Below are 15012 nucleotides of genomic sequence, written 5' to 3'. Positions count from 1 at the left end.
CAGGCACACGGTGGCCGTGGATGCGCCCGCTGCCTTACAGGGCGACCCGCGAAGACCTCGCCCCCGGACGTGGGGCAGGGTCGCCGGCGTCTGCCGAACCTCAGTCTTTTTTGCCGACCCCCCAGGCTTTCCCCAACGCGCCAGTAATTCCCCCCTCCGGTCGCCAGGCACCCAGTGAAAGACAAAGCCCCAAGGCAAAAACAGAACAAAACCAAAGCAACAAAAACACTTGCAGGGACAAGAAGAGATACTGACCCGATTTCTCCCCAGGCCCACGAGCGCCTAAAGAGAACACTTCCGGACCTCCCCGGTGGCGCAGCGGTTGAGCGCTGGGTTGCGAGGCTGCCCGCGGCCTCTGCAGCGCCGGTTCGCTCCCCGGCTGCTCCCCGGCCACCGGAGGAGGGTCCCACATGGCGCGCAGACCTCTCCTGCCGCCCGCTGCTCCCCTCAGCAGTGTCCTTCGGTCCTTCTGCCTGCTCTGCTCCCCGCCCTGGCTCTGGTGAGTTCTCTCACTCTCCCGCGCTTCTGACTGTACCCAATGCTTGTATGTTTGTTTGTATGAATGTATATGTGTATATATGTATGTACGTATGAATAAATAAATCTTAAAAATATATATTGAAAAAAAAATAAAGAGAACACTTGCGTGAACGGCTTCTACGTCAGAAGTTGCGCGTATTACAGTCAGCGTACGGTGGCCGAAGAGGCGCAAACGCATTTGAAGAAACGCGACAAACGTCTTCCCCGCTCGGTTTCAGGAGCCAATATGTCTGCGCCCGTGCGCCGTGAGCCCTGGGGGCGGCCATGTTGGCACACCTGACGTACAAAAAGCCAGGGGCTGGTTTGGGAGCCGGTCGCCAGGACGGCGGCGAGGACGAGGAGCCAGCGGGTTGCTCCCGTGGCCCAGAACTCTCTCTCTTGCGGAAAAGGGCAGCTTCTCAGAGACCCGAGCGTCACGAGCAAGCGCGGCAGGCGGGACAGAACAGCACCCTGCGGCGCGCGGATTAGCCGCCTGGTGCTTGCCAAGTAAAACTGTTCCGGAGCAACCCCGACGTGAGCCGGGCGCCCGCCTGCGGCCCCCACCGCGCTTAAAAGGGACAGAAGAAGGGGAAGGGAGGGAATGAGTAACTCAGGGAGAGGAGGAGGGAGAGAAGCTCGTGAACGCGTCCTACCGGTGCGCTGACCTGGAACCCCGGTGGCCGCTGAGAGCCTGGAAGCGCCTATGGAGAGATCCCCGCCCACATGGCGGGTCTTATACCCGACATGGCCGCTGAACCCCACCCTCAGGTCCCGGCAGCCCCGCCTTCCTGGTCATGGGATTCGTAGTTCCCAGTGTCTGGATGGCTTCGGTCTGGAGTGGGGGTGGAGTCCACAAAGCCTGTAGGGAGTTTGCTTTCCCCCAACATCCTTTCCCCCAACAATTCCCTCCTTTCACTTTTTGCCACCCTTTCTATGGTGCTGAAGATCAAATGTGTGGGTGCTGGGGTGCAGCCTCAGATGAAAATTTTTCAGGGTTCTGTTAGGGGGAAAGGATGTCCTGAGCTAATCCCATACAGGCTTTGTGGACCCCACCCCCACTCCAGACCAAAGCCATCAAGACACTGGGAAAGACAAATCCCGTCACCACCAAAGGGAAGGTGGCTGGGACCTGAGGGTGGAGTTAAGCAGCCAGGTTTGGTATAAAAACCAAACACGTGGGCCTTGGGGGGCTCGCTCTGTAGCGGGCCTCCTGGCTTCACAGCTCCTGGCTCGCAGCCAGCTCTCAGAGTGCCATTTGGGATTCCAGATCTGCGGATCAGGTAGGACGCATGTAAAACTTTGTCTCCCATTTTTCTCCCTGTGCTGTACATATCCTCATTTCCCCTTCCCTTGTGAATAAACCTTTTATTAACCTTTCGTGTGTGCCTGCAGTTGAGCATTGATAAGTCCTTTTAAGCGGGGACCCACAGTCAGGCACCCCGTTTTGTATCGGGGCTGCCCTGTAACAATTGTAGTTGGAAGAAAACCTGTCTCTCCGGGTATTGTCCATGCGAAAAACAAAAGTCCTGCATTCTGGGAAAACAGTTCATCAGTCCAAGCCAAAAGAAAAAAAACAACTGGAGGCATTAGCCAAAACAAGACAGCAAATCAAAATCACAGGAAGAAATAAAATCTTAAAATTGGTTCAACTTTTCTAAATACCAATTCTCTCCATCTTGATCTCAATTTTTTTAACAGTATTGCAAAAATTTGCAACCTCAATTTACTTTCAGACTATTTTACCTATTTTTACATAAAATATAGAGCAGATTAACCAAACAGCAATTTCAGCTGGCTTTGTTGTAACAGTCCATATAGGATTAGAGTGAACTCTTGACATCCAGTCCAGAAGGCTTCAGGAACAAAGTTGGTCTCGCCAGACTCCACCTTGGCTTTCCTCTTCTCGAGGGTACCAGGACTTTTTCTTTTTCTGGGTTGTCCAGGCCTACCTACGGAGGCAAGCATCCTCGCTTCTTTGGAGGTCTCTGGAACCCTGCAAACAAAGTAGCAGGTCTTCCTCTTCTTGGTTCAGCTTTATTTCACGTTTTGGGAGGAAGTCCACTCAAAGCCACACAATGAAACACGTCTCAAAGTTATGGAAAAATGGACTCTGACTGTGATTTTGATATATTTGCTGTCTTGTTTTGGCTACCACTGTTTTCATGCTGTGTTGGTATCAAAGGGAGAGAAAATGCAAATAAAAGTTAGCTCTGCTGGGAAAAAAAAAAATGCAACATTGCTGCAGGTCCTGGTCAGTCAGAACAAGAAAATGTTCTTTGAATCAGAAGAAAATGCAAAAAATTGCCAGTGTTATGTCAAACAAAACTTAGTAAAAATCAAGTGTATCCCCAGGTCTATTCAGTCCTTTGTAGGAAATTTTTACCATCAAAAGTTCCATCAGGGCCTCCCTGGTAGCGCAGGCAGTTGAGTGCCGCACTGTGAAGCTGTCCGCAGCCTCTGCAGTGCAGGTTCGATCCCGGCTCGCGAGAGTCCCACAGAGCGAAGCAGACCTCTTCTGTCTTGCCCGCTGCTCCCCTGAGCAGTGTATTTTGTCAGTCTGCCTGTTCTGCTCCCCACTCTGTCTCTGGTGAATCCTCTCACCTTCCAGCACATCTGGCTTGTACCTCGGTTCTTGTATAAATAAAAAACTCTTTTAAAAAAAAGTTCCATCAATAGGAATCTGTTGTGGCCTCTTCCCCCTGTTTTTCTCCAGAAACAATTTCTGTAGGTATTAAACCACTGAAGTATCCAATATAGCAAGGCAACAATCACCATTGCCAATTTACATACATATCAGATACTGAAAGGTTTTATACACAATTCAGAAAGCAAATGTTAACATTTCTGTACATGCCAAGTTTTACCTTTTTTTAAAAAAAAAGATTTATCTGTTTATGCCTACAACAGCTGGAGTACAAGCCAGAGATGAGAGGGAGTGAAAGGATTCACCAGAGACAGAGCGGGGAGCAGAACAGGCAGACTGACTGAAACACACTGCTGAGGGGAGCAGCAGGCGAGACAGGAGGGGTCTGCTGCGCCATGTGGGTTTCTCTCTGGCTGGCCAGGAATAGAACTCATGCTGCAGAAGCTGCGGATTGCTTCACAGTGCAGTGTTTAACCCCTTGTGCCACCAGGGAGGCCCAGTTTTCCCATTTTCTAAGTAACAATGCTTCCCTTCTAGTTTTACCTGTAGGTATACCAAAGAGGACAAATTCATCTAATGCCTTTCCCAGGAGGAAAGGGAGAAATCTGTGGAGCGTCTCAGGAGCTCTGCTGAGGTTCCACAAAATTTCCTTCTGTCGACGAAATGCAGACTACCAAATTTTTCATTGAACTTAGATTTGGGGGAAGCTTTGCCATAAATATTAGAAAACAGCAGCAACAACAATATTCAATCTCTACGAAAGCACCGGCTCAGTTCAGTAGTACAATCGTGACAAACTATAACCTTAGCTTTTCCCTCATAATTGGAGACGTTTTTCAATGTCTACGGTCACCATGGATACCAAGTTTTCCACCTCTAGAGGCCAAGACAAGGACACAGGCAAGGACAGACAGACATACAACACAGAGACACAGAGAGCTCTTTAGTTATCATTTATCACGTGTGGGATATCTCCTACAACTGCGGTTTACCCACAGGCCAAAATAACAATAACAGAAAAAATAAGCAGGAAAAAACCCTCAAAGTTAAAAAACAAAAGTTAAGGGCCTGCCCTGGTGGCGCAGCGGTTGAGCGCTGGGCTGCGAAGCTGCGCGCAGCCTCAGCAGCGTCGGTTTGTTCCCCGGTCACGGCCACGGGGCGAGGGTCCCCCATGGCGCGCAGACCCCTCCTGCCGCCCGCTGCTCCCCTCAGCAGTGTCCTTCGGTCCTTCTGCCTGCTCTGCTCCCCGCTCTGGCTCTGGTGAATTCTCTCACCCTCCCGCGCTGCTGACTGTGCCCAGTGCTTGTATGAATAAATAAATAAATCTTAAAAAAAAAAACAAAGTTAAAAGGAAATGCCAAAATCAAGATTGAAAGCAGGAGGCGCCGGCGCCACAGCAGCCCGAGCCGGGAGTCGGGGAGCCGTGGCCTCCCGGACCCGACTGCCCAGGCCAGCTCGGGGAGCGTGGGGAGTACGAAAACCCCACCCTCGGGGGCACCCCAGGAGCGGAGGCGGGAGCGGGACGGGTGCAGCCTCTCTCCCGCTGGGAGAGAAGACCCTGGTCACGCGGGCGAGGGAAAGGGACCCCTTCCGGGGACGCTCTCGCCTTCCTAAGGGCGAGGAAGAGCCCCATCCTGGCCCCGAACAGACCTCCAGAAGTAGAAAGGGGGGGTCCTTCGGAAAGGAAGCAAGAGTGAGCGCGCCCCAGCGTGCCTGCACCCCGCAGGCGCACACTCAGGACTTCTGAGGCAAAGCGAGAGGGACTCGCCTGCGGAGTCGGCACCTCCATCCCGTCCAGGCCTCCCAGGCTAGTGCTGCGCAGAGGACACTCCCGGGAAGGGCGAGGGCTCGGCTTTCAGCCTTTCCAGGGAGGGGAAGAACCCCCCCCCCCCAGCTTCCTGGCACCTAGACAGCCGCACAGGGCAGAGCCCCTCCACTCAGATCCTCAGCAGACGGAAAGAGGCCTCCACTCCCGAGAAAGATCCAGTTTGGGGGGGAGGGGACTCCCCCAAGGGGGAGGAGACAACTCCGGGTTGGGAGAGGCTCCTCCCCCCTCCCCAGGATTACAGGCTGGGTGTGGGGGGTGCCACCTTCCCCAGGCAGGACCTCCCTCTCCCCCCCCCACCTCCTCCCTCCGCTCCTCATCCTCATCCTCGGGGGACCCAGTTCCCCTCCACTGCTTGGGGGGGCTCAGCCAAGTACAGGAAGAGCCACTGAGGATGAGACTCCCCATCTGCCTTTGAAGGGGGGCATCCCTTCAACCCCAAACGCCAGTACCAGGTGGTTCCCTCCCTGTGCTGGGGGAACCTTGGAGACAGCCCAGTAGGGCCCTGGCTTCTGACCTAGAGAGCAGCCTCACCTCCACAGCCTGGCTCCCCCAGCTGACCCTTCGGGCGGCCACTGAGAAGCCTGGGAGTGCCTCCCTGGCCGGACCTCCGGGGGCAGCCGCAAATGTCCACCAGGCTCACCCACAGATCCCAATGCCACCCCGAGCAAAGACGAGGCGGCCGTCCCCCAGGATGGCAAACCACGATACAGCTGCGCCACCCGCATCACCTGTGCCATCAGCTCCTCTCCAGCCAAGACGATGACTCTCGGTGAGTCTTACCGCTGCATCCGCGACAGCTTCCCCATTACAAGAACGCCGGCTTCGGATGGGAGAATTCAATTCGGCACAACCTTGCGCTCAACAAGTGTTTCCGGAAGGTGCCCAGACCTGGGGATGACCCCTGGAAGGGCTCCTATTGGACAATCGACACCTGCCCTGGCATTTCCCGAAAGAGAAGGTGCGGCAGCCTCTGCCGCTGAACGCATGTGAACACTGGAAAAAGGGAGGCGTTTACTCAGACATAACGTAAGTCAGAGTAAATAAGACCCCCTTCCCCTGTGAGCTGGACTGGACAGTCAATGACGGGTAAGATCGGGGGCAGACTAGAGAAGGCACTGGCCAGCCTCATGTCTGTGACTCCTGACGACCTAAGACAGGCGCAGTCCCCGAGGGGCATTATGATGAAAATATTCTGGCAAGGCAAATGCCTGTGGGCTCGCAGTTAAGAAACCCCTCGCTCAGCATGGTCAAGCATGCGAGGGGAACATACTGCACTTTTCCCCAAAAGCATTGCTGCAAGATGACGATATTAAACTATAAGAAGATTGATTGCTATGAAGACAATGCACCTGCTGTTCCTGCCATAGCAACAACTCTTCCCTGTGTTTCTGCATACCTTTTTGTTGACCTGTCTAGTTATAAATGTTTTTCTTTCCTGCATTACTTTAATCTTCCTAGCTACAGTATAATGGTGCACAGAGTCAAATGTCACTGATTAAAATATAACTATATACATTTGGCAATCTGAAATCCAGTAAGCAACCAAGGTGACAAAAACATGCAAAAACTTCCTCCATCCATCAAAACATACTTTATAAGAATCAAAAATAAATAGGCATAGATTAACAGTCCCTTTAAAATATAAAAGAGGGGCCTCCCCGGTGGCGCAGCAGTTGAGCGCTGGGTTGCGAAGCTTCCCATGGCCTCTGCAGCGCTGGTTCAATCCCCGGGCACCCGCAAGTGTCCCACATGGCGCGCAGACCTCTCCTGCCGCCCGCTGCTCCCCTCAGCAGTGTACTTCGTCCATCTGCCTGTTCTGCGCCCCTGCTCTAGCTCTGGTGAATTCTCTCACCCTCACACGCTTCTGACTATACCCAGTGCTTGTATAAATAAATAAATCTTTAAAAATAAAATAAAATATAAAAGAACTAAGCTTGCAAGCTTTTAATTAAAACTAATCACCCTAAGTAAAATATTAACAAAATAATAGTAGAACTAATATAGAAGGCTAGATTTCCAGTAGTAATAATAATTGCACTAGGTCATACATATAACTAGTTAAACAGGTTTGGGCAGGAAATATACTTGAATCACAGAAACTGCAATTCATAATCAATCATTAGTTAAAATGTAACATTTTGAAATACTAAACCTATGTCATGATTATATCTTGTGATTATGTTATGTTGAGAAAAATGTTAATCATTTCTGCGATAATTTCATATGATGTAATGCGTTAAGAAAATGTATAAAAATGTACAATGATTTCGAGCACATTACATTCAGATCTTCACTCTTGAAGTGTGTCTGTCTGTCATTTCTGCCCCGAATCCTTGACCACCCTGCTCAGTCTCTCATCCCTGAGTCGGCCTTGCTAGTCTACCGCTGTGCTGGTCCGCGGCAAGAAGGCACCCTCCAGATGATGATTTATCCCAAGACTCACCAGAACAGGAGGCAAGCAAAAGCCCCCGGGGAGGTGTGCCAGGGAGTGGAGAAGCCTCACTGCCTCCAGAGGGTAATCCTCAGATGTCACTTCAGAACCCCACATCCATCACCAGCTACACCAGAGCACAGGATCTGTGGATGGTGGAGCAGTGGCTGCAGGGGCTCCAGGTCGAGAGCGTGCTGAGGGCCCTCCCCCCCGTATGGCACCAATCACGACTTCAAATTCTCCTACTCAGAGATCAATTTTCAGGACCTGAGCTGGTCCTTCCGCAACCTCTATAAATCCATGCTGGAGAAGTCCTCTTCCTCCTCCCAGCATGGCTTTTCATCTCTCCTGGGGGACATGTCACCCTCCAACAACTACCACATGTACCAGCAGCAGCAGCCGCAACCTCAGCAGTAGCAGCCGCCAGCACAGCCACCACCCCAACAATTACAGCCGCAGCAGCCAGCACCAGCCCAGGGCCCCGCAACTGTGGGCAGTGCTCCTCCGCTGCACACACCAAGCCCAGATGGTTGTACCCCTCCAGGGGGTAAGCAAGCTGGGGCTGAGGGCTATGGGCCGCCCCCTGTGAGGGCCATGCATCTGCCCCCACTGCAGCACCACCCCCACTCCCACCCTGCCCAGCAGCCGCAGGGCCAGACGCCTATCAACAGCCCTGGTTTTGCCTTCCCACCTGACTGGTGCTCCAATATCGACTCCTTAAAGGAAAGCTTCAAGATGGTCCATCGGCTCAATTGGCCCAGCATCGAGCAGTCACAGTTCTCAGAACTGATGGAGAGTCTGTGGCAGGCAGAGCAGAAGAACTGGAGCCTGGACCAGCACCACATCGCCCATCTGTGTGACTCCCTCAACCACTTCCTTACTCAGACTGGTCATGTGCCCCCCCAAGGGGGCTCCCACAGGCCCTCAGCCCCTGCCCGGATTGCTGACTCCTGTGCCCTCACCAGTGGCAAACAAGAGTCAGGCATGAGGGCCTCCCCTGGTGGCACAGCGGTTGAGCACTGGGCTGTGAAGCTGCCCGTAGCCTCTGCAGCACTGGTTCGATCCCCGGCCCCCAGAGAGGGTCCCACATGGTGCAACAGGCCTCTCCTGCTGCGCTCGCTGCTCCCCTCAGCAGTGTATTTCGTCGGTCTGCCTGCTCTGCTCCCCGCTCTGGCTCTGGTGAGTTCTCTCACCCTACCGTGCTTCTGACTGTACTCAGTGCTTGTATAAATAAAGAAAGAAATCTTTAAAAATAAATAAAATAAAACCGGAAAGAAAAAAAGAGTCAGGCATGAACCAAGTCAACTCTTACGGGCACCCGCAAGCCCCCCACCTCTACCCTGGCCCATCACCAATCTACCCAATTCCTACGCAGGACTCAGCAGGATACAATCGCCCCGCACACCATATGGTCCCTCGGCCATCAGTTCCACCTCCTGACGCCAGTGAGGAGATCCCGGATGACTTCAACTGGGACTCGATGACTTAGTGCGTCATGGAGTGTGACCTCAGCCTCGGGCTGGGTGGTGAAGTCTGGCAGTGGGGAAAGAGGCCCTGGCCCTGCCCTTCCCTTCCCCCCTTGCTGTATGTAGATATAGATCCTCTTTTTTTCCTTTCTCTGTCAGAGAAGCCACCGCAAGATGCTGCCGAAGTTAACCCCTCTTTTCTGGCTCATTCTTCCTCTTCCTTCTTGTTTTTTCCTAATTCTTTTATTGTTATTCTTACATTATTGTTATTATTGATTATTAAAAAAAAATCATATGGACCAGTCCATTTTCCTGACAGCTGCTTTTGGGCATCCCCACTCTGCCAGGTCTTGAGTAAGACCCGATCTCCAGGGCTGCAGGCATGTAGTGGTCACTCAGGAGGCACAGAGATCCTCGAGGTTGCAAAACTGTGGATCCCTGCCAGAACCTCCTGGATAGGTTCCACATATTGTGTGATCCTGCAGTCTTGTGCTATTTCAGAACTGAGGGCTGAAAGGGTCTTCCGAACTCAATTTCAAAGGGGCTTAATTGTAGCCCAGTTGTAGGTGCCACTCTTACCCGGAGGAGGGCGAGGGATAGTACCTGGTCCCATCGCAGTTGTGTTTCTTGGCACAGTTTTGCCAAGGTCTTCTTGAAGGTATGGTTCCTTTTTCCAGCTTGTCCCGAAGATCGTGGTGTCCATGCAGCACGCAATCTCCAGCTGCTCTGCAACCCACTGCTTCCGCATGAGTGATGGCTGGGACGATGCCGGCTCTGGATGGAGTCGGGCAACCCAAAGCGAGGGATTATCTCCTTTAGCAGCTGTTTTGCGACCTCGGAAACTTTTTCTGCCTTGGTGGGAAATGCTTCCACCATCCCCAGCACGTGTCCACAAAACCCAGTAGGTATTTGAAACTGCCTGGCTTGTGGCATATTCTCAGTAGGTGAAATAGAACATTTGCCTCTCATAGAACCAAGAATACAGCTGAGATGAGCCCCGCTCTCCATCCACGAAGGTGTCCTGGGTTTCTTGGGGGGGAGGGTTTATTCAGAGGACCCCAGAAAACTCTGGAGAATTGGATGTGGTTGGGGGGTGGAGTCTCCTAGACCAGCTTGAGGTCCAGCAACACCCGGGCTTCCTCCATGGTGTCATAGCTCCAAGCAGCCACTAGGTGGGGCTGAGCCCCAACCTGATGCTCCTTAACTGGGGACCTTCCAGGGGGCCAGAAGCAGGTCCCTATCAGGCTGCAGCAGTTGCTTTACTTTTTGCATATAAATAGGTTGCCCTGCTCCAGGCAGCGGGACCCCAGAAGGTGAGCTGCTTTAGTAAAGGGCAAGACAGATTTATTCCAAAAAGATACATTAATCCTTTTGTTGTGAAAGATAAATATGCCACAAAGGGAGCAAAATGTGAACACACTGCTTATTCTGTTCCTGTGAAAGAAACACAGATGTCCCCGCACAGGCCAGGAAGTAGGAACCTTCCAGCACCTGGACGCTGCTAGCAGCCAACCCAGACAGCTTCTCGCTGCCTCCCCTCTGGGGTCACCGCCTGGCTCCTGTCTAGAAATTTCCATGTCTTGAAACACTTCTCTGAGCACCTAACTCTGCAGACCTAAGGCATTTGTTAATCTTACCTTTTATTTATTTATTTATTTAAAAATTTATTTATTTATGCATACAAGAGTATAAGAGCTGGGGTACAGGCCAGAGATGTGGGGGATGAGAGGATTCACCAGAGAGAGAGTGGGGAGCAGAAGAGGCTCCACAGGGGAGTCTGTGAGGCCTAGCCACACCATTGGGCTTTGACCTTAGCCTCCTCCTCCCCCTTCCCGGGTCCCTCTTGAGTCTGGGTGTCTCCACCACAAGTGTGAAGCACTCTGGGTCGGAAGACTCAGCCAGAGGAGGAGGGACAAGAGGGAGCAGGTCCCGCAGTGGGGGGCAGGACGCTATACTGTCCTCTCCTTCCCCCCTTCACCTTCTGCCTCACCGGTGAAGGGGGCTGTCTCTGAGGTGAGAGTCAGCTGCTCCTGAGCCTCACCCCACCCGACTCACCTACACCCCATCTCCAGTCAGGGGTGTCAGCCAGGTTGGGGAGCCGGAGGAACCCTGGTCTGAAATCCAGACTGACTGAAATCCACTGCTGAGGGGAGCAGCGGGGAGACAGGAGAGGTCTGCCGCACCATGTGGGCAGCTCCCTGGCCGGGGATGGAACGCGTGCTGCAGAGGCTACGATTCCTTCATAGTGCGTTGCTTAGCCCCTTGCACCACCAGGGAGGCCCTAATCTTGCCTTTTAGAAAATGTTCTGGAAATGGGAGGTAACCTGCATTCTGAGGGATGTGACTTTCATGTCCTTGCAGTCAGCGGCCCCCTAGTAAGTAAAAGGCCCCCTGAGTCCTGGGAGCTGCTCTGGCAAATTCACTGAACCCCAGGCGGGGGACCAAACAACCTCTGATTCATCACCAGTGGTGAGAAGCACAGGTGGGTGCTCCCCCCAAGTGAAGCTGGCTTCGGGGTATCCTATCTGGGCTGTTGGGGAGTCAGGAGGGCCCCAGTTCCTGTCACTCAAGAACCCCAGGTCTATTTCTCCTCCTTGTCCCCCTGCTCTGCTCCTTTGGGAACCACTGAACATAGACCCTCCAGGGGTAGGGAGCTGGGCGCTGGCCTCCTGGGGGGCAAGCAGGAGTCCACAGGGCTGGGGGCTGGGACCAAGGCCTCATCTCTCAGGCCTGCTCTTTTCTCCTTTGTCAAACGGAGCAGTGACAGACCACCAGCCCCCACAGGCCTGTCTGCACAGGGAAAACAACCCAGTGTGTTATACAGGGGACAGGGAGGAGGGGGAGGAGGAGGGAGGAAGGAGGAACAGAGAGGGAGATTGCGGGGGAGAAGAAAAAGAGGGAGGGAGAGGGGATGGAGGAAGGGGAAGTGGGGGAGGAAGGGAGGGGGACAGAGGACCTAGAAGGGAGGAAGGAGAGCCCTTTCCTACTGAGCTGACTTTACCCTGAATCTGGGCCTGGGGAGGGAGGAGGGAAATGCTTTCCCTGTGACCCATGCTGGACCCTGCCCGGGACAGGAAGGCCCCCTGAGCTCCCAGGCAAGAGCAGAATCTGGGCCGGGCTCTGGGCTGGCCCTAGTTGGCTAGGCCTGAACTCATCCCCACAGCCTGAGGCTCACAGCTCTGGAGGCTGAGACCCTGACCTGTGAAGGTGTGGGCCGGTGGGTCCTTCTGCAGCGAGAGGGATCCCTTCCCTGCTTCCTAGTTGCTGGTGGCTTGAGTGGCGCCCCCCACCAAAGTCCTAAGTTGAAGCCTCAAGCCCCAGGAACCACAAGGGAGCACCAACTGGGAGAGGAGTGTTTGCATGCAGAAGGGCTGAAATTGAGATGAGGCCCCTGTGGGGCAGGGGTGGGGCCATCCCCAGGGACTGGCTGCCTCATAAAGAGAAAGATGGGGGCCTCCCTGGGGGCACAAGGCATCAAGACTCAGCGCTATGAAGCTGTCGGCAGCCAATGCAGCAGGAGAACAATCCTGGGCCAGGGAGCTACCCACAGGGCGCAGCAGACCTCTCCTGTCTCTGGGCTGCTCCCCTCAGCAGTGTGTTTCAGTAGATCTGCCTGTTCTGCTCCCCACTCTGTCTCTGGTGAATCCTCTCACCCCCACACCTCTGGCCTGCACCCCAGCACTTTATGCATAAATAAATAAATCTGTAAAAAAAAGAAACTCCACTGCCCTTAGGCTGCCACAGCAGTGACAAAACCTGGGAGGCCTGAGTTGTTCCTAGGAAGTGAGGGAGGAGCCGCTGACCACGAGGAACCCGGGCCCCCTCTATCTGCAGCCTCCAGGCGCCCTCCGGCAGCCTTCTGTGCTGCCACTGTCTCCCTGCTCCCCAAACTCGGCCAGCTCCCTGCTATGAGAGCCCCTAGCAGTAACCCCGTGGTGTCTTCTCAGCCACCCTGGACAAGTGAGGAAGCTGGCCCAGGCCTTCAGCCCAGGCACTTGCACCCACACAGTGGGTGCCCCTGCTCTGCAGGGGAGGGGAGGCCGCCCCTCCTGGCTCTGTGAGCCAGACCAGGGTTCCTCTGGCTCCCCCACCTGGCTGACACCCCTGACTGGAGATGGGGTATAGGTGAGTCGGGTGGGGTGAGGCTCAGGAGCAGCTGACTCTCCCCTCAAAGACAGCCCCCTTCACCGGTGAGGCAGGAGGTGAAGGGGGAAAGAGAGGCCTGTGATGGGGGCTGCTTCACGCTGTGGTGGAGACACAGGCTCAGAGGGGACTGCGGGGGGGGGGGCAGAGGAGGAGGCCAAGGCCAAAGTCCGACAGTGTGGCCAGGCCCCACAGAGTCTCCTGTGGAGCTCACGGAGGGGGTGGACCTAGTGGTCAGGGCCTGGCATCCTCCCACACACAGGGGTGCAGATCCAGGATGCCTCCTCCCTCCGACCCCAGCGTCTAGGCCCCAGCCTCCTCCCTCAGGCCCAGCCTGGGCCCTTGACCCCACATGACCCTCTCACCTGGTTCTGAGGCTGCATAACTCTGGCTGGGAAACTGCTCTTCTCAGGCCTCAGTTTCCCTGTCTGGCAGTGAGACGTCTCTCTGGCTTCCCTGAAAGAAGATGGAGCTGCTGACAAAGGAGGTTTCTTTCTCCCCCTCTCTGACTCCCTCAGCTCCCTCAGGGGGGAGGGTGGGGCCAGGCCAGGCCAAGCTACATGGGCCCAGCTTCCTCCTGGATGCAGACAGGGGACATTCAGTCATCGCTCCCTCCTCCCTCCCAGGATTTGCGCAGAATCTTGGAGGCCTCAGCGTTTCCCAGAAATTGGGGTGCGGGAGGCAGGGCCCTGGGTGTCTCCTGTCCACCAGCTTGGGTGGGACGCCAGACACATCCCTCTGAGTTCCCGAAAGCCTAGTGGCGTCAGCTGCCAGGCTCAGGGCCCTGTGGCTCCCGGGTGCCCCCTGCTTCCTCAGAGCCCCACATCCTGTCCCTCAGAGGGGCTGCCCGGGGGCTGGGGAGGGGAGGGTCCGGGCTGCTGGGCTCTGTGCCTCCCACCTCTCTGCCTTTCTTCCTATCCCTTCTCCCCCTCACCTCCAGGCATCTCCTCCTCCCTCCCCTCCCCCCCTTCCTCCCTCCAGCCCCTGGTTCCCTCCTCCCTCCCTCCACAGAGCTCCTCCCTCCTTTCCACTTTCTCTTCCCTTCTCCACTGCCCTCCTGCTTCTCCCTCCTGCCTCACTGGTCCATCATCAAGGAGCCTCCCTCTCCGCCCCTTCCCTCCTCCCTCTCTCCTCCTCTCCCCCTCCCTCCCCCCAGGTCTCCCCTATGCTCCCTCCCTCCCCTCTCTTCTCAGTGTCTCCCACAGCACTTCCCTCCTCCCAGGGTGCCCTGCAGAGAACCATCCCCTGGACTCAAGCATTTAACAACTGCACAGGTGGCTTCAAGCCACTTCCTGGCCCCAGGCCCAGGAGGCAGGTCCTCACTCCTGCCTGAAGTGAGACAGAAGTCCCAGGACCCTGTGGGCTGGCAGCTCAGGGCAGCTCAGGGCCAGGAGACTCTGCTGCTCTGCTGTGCCCCGCCCTGCCCCTGGGGTGTTCTCACACCCCCCAACCCATCCAGGCTCAGCTGCAGCATCATCCCTGCCCAGAGAGAGCCCTGACATGACCCCCACCGCCACCAGACACCCTGACCCCAAGCCTGTCTCTCCACCAGGGTGTCCCTCCTAGGGGCCCCATGGGCCCATCTCCCTGTGCCCAGCCCTCCCTGGCTCCCCAGTGGCCCCAGGACCCCAACCTGGCCCTGGAATCTGGCACTTAAATCCCTCCTCCTCCCCAAGCCTTGTGGGGCCTACTTACTGCAAGAAGCTCCTGGAAAGGAGGCTCCCAGCTCTGGCCAGAGGGCAAGGCCTCCTGCAGGCTGAGCCCTCAGACAGCCCAGCCCCTGCAGGAGAGCCACTTCCCCCTCCTGGGCCAAGGGGTCTGAGGAAAGAGATGGGACTCAGCATCCTTGAGACCTTATTTCCAGTTATCCCCCAACCATGTTTCACCTTCTTTGCCTCCACAGCGTCCACCTGCCTGTGGTCATGCCCTGCTCCACCATCAGGCCCCTGGGAGGGCCCGCAGTCCACACCAGCCCCCCCCA

General features: G+C 55.1%; 1 pseudogene across 1 annotated transcript; it reads left to right on the top strand.

Moving 5' to 3' along the window:
- The first annotated feature begins 804 nt into the window (after window positions 1-804).
- On the top strand, window positions 805-8986 carry LOC311186124 (forkhead box protein J2-like; annotated as a pseudogene). Its single transcript has 4 exons — window positions 805-889; window positions 5438-5949; window positions 7400-8404; window positions 8712-8986. The product of its transcript is annotated as a forkhead box protein J2-like (transcript).
- The last annotated feature ends 6026 nt before the right edge of the window (window positions 8987-15012 follow it).

This window comes from Talpa europaea (genome assembly GCF_964194135.1).
Source record: "Talpa europaea genome assembly, chromosome: 16".
Lineage (NCBI taxonomy): Eukaryota > Metazoa > Chordata > Mammalia > Eulipotyphla > Talpidae > Talpa > Talpa europaea.
This window is presented reverse-complemented; position numbering and strand designations above follow the sequence as displayed.